Raw genomic sequence first — 5,262 nt, 5'->3', positions numbered from 1 at the left:
GGACTGTGGGGGGAAACCGGAGTACCCGGAGGAAACCCCACGACGACATGGGGAGAACATGCAAACTCTGCACACATATGACCCAGGCGGAGACTCCAACCCGGGTCCCAGAGATGTGAGGCATCAGTGCTAACCACTGCACCACCATGCCGCCCCACTGCATTTATTATTAAATTCAATTTATTTACTATTTATTTACTGAATACAGAAAAGAATGGACATGCTTGCTAAAGGCTGGGTATAAGCTGTGATTAAGGATCAAGACAAAGTCCATTAATTAACCACTGCACCACCATGCCACCCCTAAGTATAGATCCGCTTCCTGATAATTTAATTCTGAACCTCTTATATTTAGTAATATGTGATTTGTCCACCTAGTGGCCTCTCTGAAAAGTACACATTGTTTCCGGAAGGACCGCCTGTTCTGTGAACTAACGTGTGCAGTGGATGTAAGAAATATGGCAGCAGCTTGATGGAGAGATATTATAACTGACTACAGTCACTGTATAGAATGTTAATCTGCAATAGATAATGAATCCAATGGTGGATTGTTAATGGATGTCTGTGTATATTCTTACACGTCCATTATTAATAATAATGCATGTAGATAAAATTAGTGGATTTTGCCAGTCAGGGGTGGGAGGGCGCAGGGGCGCTGTAAAGGGGGGGTAAACGATGACGACTCTCGGGGCCCATGACTGAGAGGGGGCCCAGAGAAGCCCCCAATAAACTGTGTTGGGGGCCCTGTCAAGATTCTTTTCATGGGGCCCAAAATCATTAGCAGCGCCCCTGGGAGGGGGCAATAGATTCAGTATCAATCTATGTATCAATTTCTCTGGATCAGGTACGTGGAGGGTGGGTGACCAAACCTTCTACAGTGGGGTGGGGGGGGGGGCGTAGCCAAACGTTTTAGAGTGGGGGGGGGGGGTAAGGGTGCCTGGGCACCTGCCCCTTCTGTTCCTTTGGGGGCATAACCAGACCTTCTACAGCGGGGCGGGGGTGTAGCCAGACCTTCTACAGTGGGTCGGAGACATAGCCAGACCTTATACAGCGGGGCGGGGGTGTAGCCAGACCTTCTACAGTGGGTCGGAGACGTACCCAGACCTTATACAGCGGGGGTGGGGGCGTAGCCAGACCTTATACAGTGGGTCGAAGACGTAGCCAGACCTTATACAGCGGGGCGGGGGCGTAGCCAGACCTTCTACAGCGGAGCGGGGGCGTAGCCAGACCTTCTACAGCGGGGCGGGGGCGTAGCCAGACCTTATACAGCGGGGCGGGGGCGTAGCCAGACCTTATACAGCGGGGCGGGGGGCGTAGCCATACCTTCTACAGTGGGTCGAAGACGTAGCCAGACCTTATACAGCGGGGCGGGGGCGTAGCCAGACCTTATACAGCGGGGCGGGGGCGTAGCCAGACCTTCTACAGCGGAGCGGGGGCGTAGCCAGACCTTCTACAGCGGGCCGGGGGCGTAGCCAGACCTTATACAGCGGGGTGGGGGCATAGCCAGACCTTCTACAGTGGAGCGGGGGCGTAGCCAGACCTTCTACAGCGGGCCGGGGGCGTAGCCAGACCTTCTACAGTGGGGTGGGGGCGTAGCCAGACCTTATACAGTGGGGTGGGGGTGTAGCCAGACCGTCTACAGCGGGGTGGGGGCGTAGCCAGACCTTCTACAGCGGGGTGGGGGCGTAGGCAAACCTTTTACAGTGGGGTGGGGGCGTACCCAGACCTTCTACAGTAGGGTGGGGGCATAGTCAGACCTTCTACAGTGGGGTGGGGGTGTAGCCACACCTTATACAGTGGGGTGGGGGCGTAGCCAGACCTTCTACAGCGGGTCGGGGGCGTAGCCAGACCTTATACAGTGGGGTGGGGGCGTAGCCAGACCTTCTACAGCGGGGCAGGGACATTGCCAGACCTCATACAGTGGTGGTGGGCGGGGGGCGTAGCCAGACCTTATACAGTGGGGTGGGGGCGTAGCCAGACTTTCTACAGTGGGGTGGGGGTGTAGCGAGACCTTATGCAGTGGGGTGGGGGCATAGCCAGACCTTCTACAGCGGGTCCGGGGCGTAGCCAGACCTTCTACAGCGGGGCGGGGACATAGCCAGACCTCATACAGTGGTGGTGGGGGGGGGGCGTAGCCAGACCTTATGCAGTGGGGTGGGGGCGTAGCCAGACCTTCTACAGCGGGTCAGGGGCGTAGCCAGACCTTCTACAGCGGGGCAGGGACATAGCCAGACCTCATACAGTGGTGGTGGGGGGGGGGGGGGCGTAGCCAGACCTTATGCAGTGGGGTGGGGGCGTAGCCAGACCTTCTACAGCGGGTCAGGGGCGTAGCCAGACCTTCTACAGCGGGGCAGGGACATAGCCAGACCTCATACAGTGGTGGTGGGGGGGGGGGGGGGGGCGTAGCCAGACCTTATGCAGTGGGGTGGGTGCGTAGCCAGACCTTCTACAGCGGGGTGGGGGCGTAGGCAAACCTTTTACAGTGGGGTGGGGGGCGTACCCAGACCTTCTACAGTAGGGTGGGGGCATAGTCAGACCTTCTACAGTGGGGTGGGGGTGTAGCCACACCTTATACAGTGAGGTGGGGGCGTAGCCAGACCTTCTACAGCGGGTCGGGGGCGTAGCCAGACTTTCTACAGTGGGGTGGGGGTGTAGCGAGACCTTATGCAGTGGGGTGGGGGCATAGCCAGACCTTCTACAGCGGGTCAGGGGCGTAGCCAGACCTTATACAGTGGGGTGGGGGCGTAGCCAGACCTTCTACAGCGGGGCAGGGACATTGCCAGACCTCATACAGTGGTGGTGGGCGGGGGGCGTAGCCAGACCTTATACAGTGGGGTGGGGGCGTAGCCAGACTTTCTACAGTGGGGTGGGGGTGTAGCGAGACCTTATGCAGTGGGGTGGGGGCATAGCCAGACCTTCTACAGCGGGTCCGGGGCGTAGCCAGACCTTCTACAGCGGGGCGGGGACATAGCCAGACCTCATACAGTGGTGGTGGGGGGGGGGCGTAGCCAGACCTTATGCAGTGGGGTGGGGGCGTAGCCAGACCTTCTACAGCGGGTCAGGGGCGTAGCCAGACCTTCTACAGCGGGGCAGGGACATAGCCAGACCTCATACAGTGGTGGTGGGGGGGGGGGGCGTAGCCAGACCTTATGCAGTGGGGTGGGGGCGTAGCCAGACCTTCTACAGCGGGTCAGGGGCGTAGCCAGACCTTCTACAGCGGGGCAGGGACATAGCCAGACCTCATACAGTGGTGGTGGGGGGGCGTAGCCAGACCTTATGCAGTGGGGTGGGTGCGTAGCCAGACCTTCTACAGCGGAGCGGGGACGTAGCCAGAACTTCTACAGTGGGGGGGGGGTGGTGTGGCCAGACCATTTACAGTGGTGGTGGGGGGGGGCGGTAAAGGTGCCTAGGCACTTGCCCCCTATGTCCAACCGGGGTGTAATCGGACGTCAAACTTTTTACAGTGGGGGGGGGGGGGGGGGGGAGGGGGTGTAATTATGTAATAAATTAATCTTTATTATTTAATCACATAAATTAATATTTTTGTTTATTTTAATCCACTGAAGCAGAGCAGTAACAGGACATTATTATATTTTCTAATGCTTTTGGTTTCTGTTATGCCTCTAGTTAAATGGTTATTATTTACACTGATTTACTCTCATTGTATTAGTAATAAAGTGAATTTATTTAATTTAATCCACCAGACTGTGGTTTCATTATGTTACTCAGTCATACTTTGGGTGACGCTGAAGCAGGACATTAACAGGACAGAACAGAAAGACTTTATTGTCATTGTACAGGGAGGAAATACAGTAAATAGGCATAAATATATAAAATGTACATATACAGGGGAGAGGGAAAGCCCCCCCACTCATCAGGATTACATTTAGTTACATTTTAGTCAGAGAGAAAAACTTATTTTTGTCAAACATACATTTGAGAGTAAAAAGGATTATAAAGGTTAAAAAGCAGAGATTTGACCTTTTTGCCAGGAGAACCAGCAACAGGTCACAGTGACACTGAGGAGTTTATATAAACCCGAAACCCTGGATAGAGGGACTCAGTGAATGAGGAGGTGAATCTGTGCAGGGGGGTCAGTCCATCAGAGGAGACTCTGTAGAAGAACAGAGCACCAGCCCCCCAGTCCAGATACACTCCTACTCTGCGGGAGCCTGAGGGCCGTATGGGTATGTGAGTCTCTTTCTTATTGTGCCAGACAGAGTATCTGTCAGTATAACAGTACAGACACCATGACTTGTCATTGTATCCAAGCAGACAGTCCCTCTCTCCTTTCCTCCTGATCCCTTTATAAGTGACTCCTATCAGGGCTACATCCCCATCCCACTCAGCCTCCCAGTAACAGCGGCCAGTCAGACTCTCTCTGCACAGAACTTGGGACCAGTCATCAAATCTCTCTGGATGATCAGGATATGGCTGCTCTGCCCCCCATGTCGCCTTCTTGTTCCCCCCTGACAGAGACAGGCATCTGTGTGCTGTGCTGGGGTCCAGCGTCAGCTGGCAGGAGTCTGTAGGCAGGAGGAAGAATTATTAATACCATCAGGCCGCCTGTACTTTATGTTTCTGTACAATATAAAAACAGCGCAGCTTCCCCGAACGAAGCGGGAACTGAAGTTTATGAAATAGCTCAGGAAATGTCGGACGGCGCGCGACGCCGGCGGGAAGAGCCGCCAAAATGCGGCGCGAGCTAAACTAACAGCGTAATTACGGGTAAATAAAATTACAAAGCGGCGAGATTCATTAGATATATTCATCACAAGCATATTTACCACAAAACGGCAAGAGATATTAATACTAAAAGTCAGTGTATTTACTTTAAAGACGATCTTCCTTCTAATCGCTAAAGCCGGGACACAGCGCCCGCATTGCTGCTGTCTTTCTACATTGAGTTTACCTTTGAAAATGGACATCATATATCAGCAATATTATCATATATTTAAAGTGATATTTAATAAAAGTCTGGATTCTGATACAAACGCCTCCGAAGACGATTCCGGGGACGGTTGCGCTGCATGAGGATCCAGTTTTGCGGCGATTGTCTGACATGGTCTTTAGTCACAGTGAAGCCGGTCTGAATGCATTTCACACGCGTCGGCTTATTTCCGTGAATCATGCGTATGGCGTTTAATTAGTGACAAAACTCGCGCGCGTATGTGCTCGCGAGCTGAAAACCCATCCTCTCCACGCGCTCGCGCTCGTTGGACCCTATCTACGCGCTCGCGTCTGCACAGCACTCGCTCGCTC

The 5,262-nt window shown here is 54.0% G+C and overlaps 1 long non-coding RNA gene across 2 annotated transcripts; it reads right to left on the bottom strand.

Moving 5' to 3' along the window:
• Nucleotides 1-1,127: 1,127 nt before the first annotated feature.
• On the bottom strand, nt 1,128-2,691 carry LOC125720010 (uncharacterized). Of its 2 annotated transcripts, XR_007385327.1 has the most exons (5): nt 2,600-2,691; nt 1,789-1,881; nt 1,541-1,602; nt 1,261-1,385; nt 1,141-1,198 (listed from the first exon to the last, which is right to left on the bottom strand). It is a non-coding gene; the product is annotated as an uncharacterized LOC125720010 (long non-coding RNA). The 2 variants fall into 2 exon arrangements; XR_007385326.1 differs by having other exon boundaries at nt 1,128-1,385.
• Between the last annotated feature and the right edge of the window lie 2,571 nt (nt 2,692-5,262).

This window comes from Brienomyrus brachyistius, chromosome 24 (assembly GCF_023856365.1).
Source record: "Brienomyrus brachyistius isolate T26 chromosome 24, BBRACH_0.4, whole genome shotgun sequence".
Classification (NCBI taxonomy): Eukaryota; Metazoa; Chordata; class Actinopteri; order Osteoglossiformes; family Mormyridae; genus Brienomyrus; species Brienomyrus brachyistius.
This window is presented reverse-complemented; position numbering and strand designations above follow the sequence as displayed.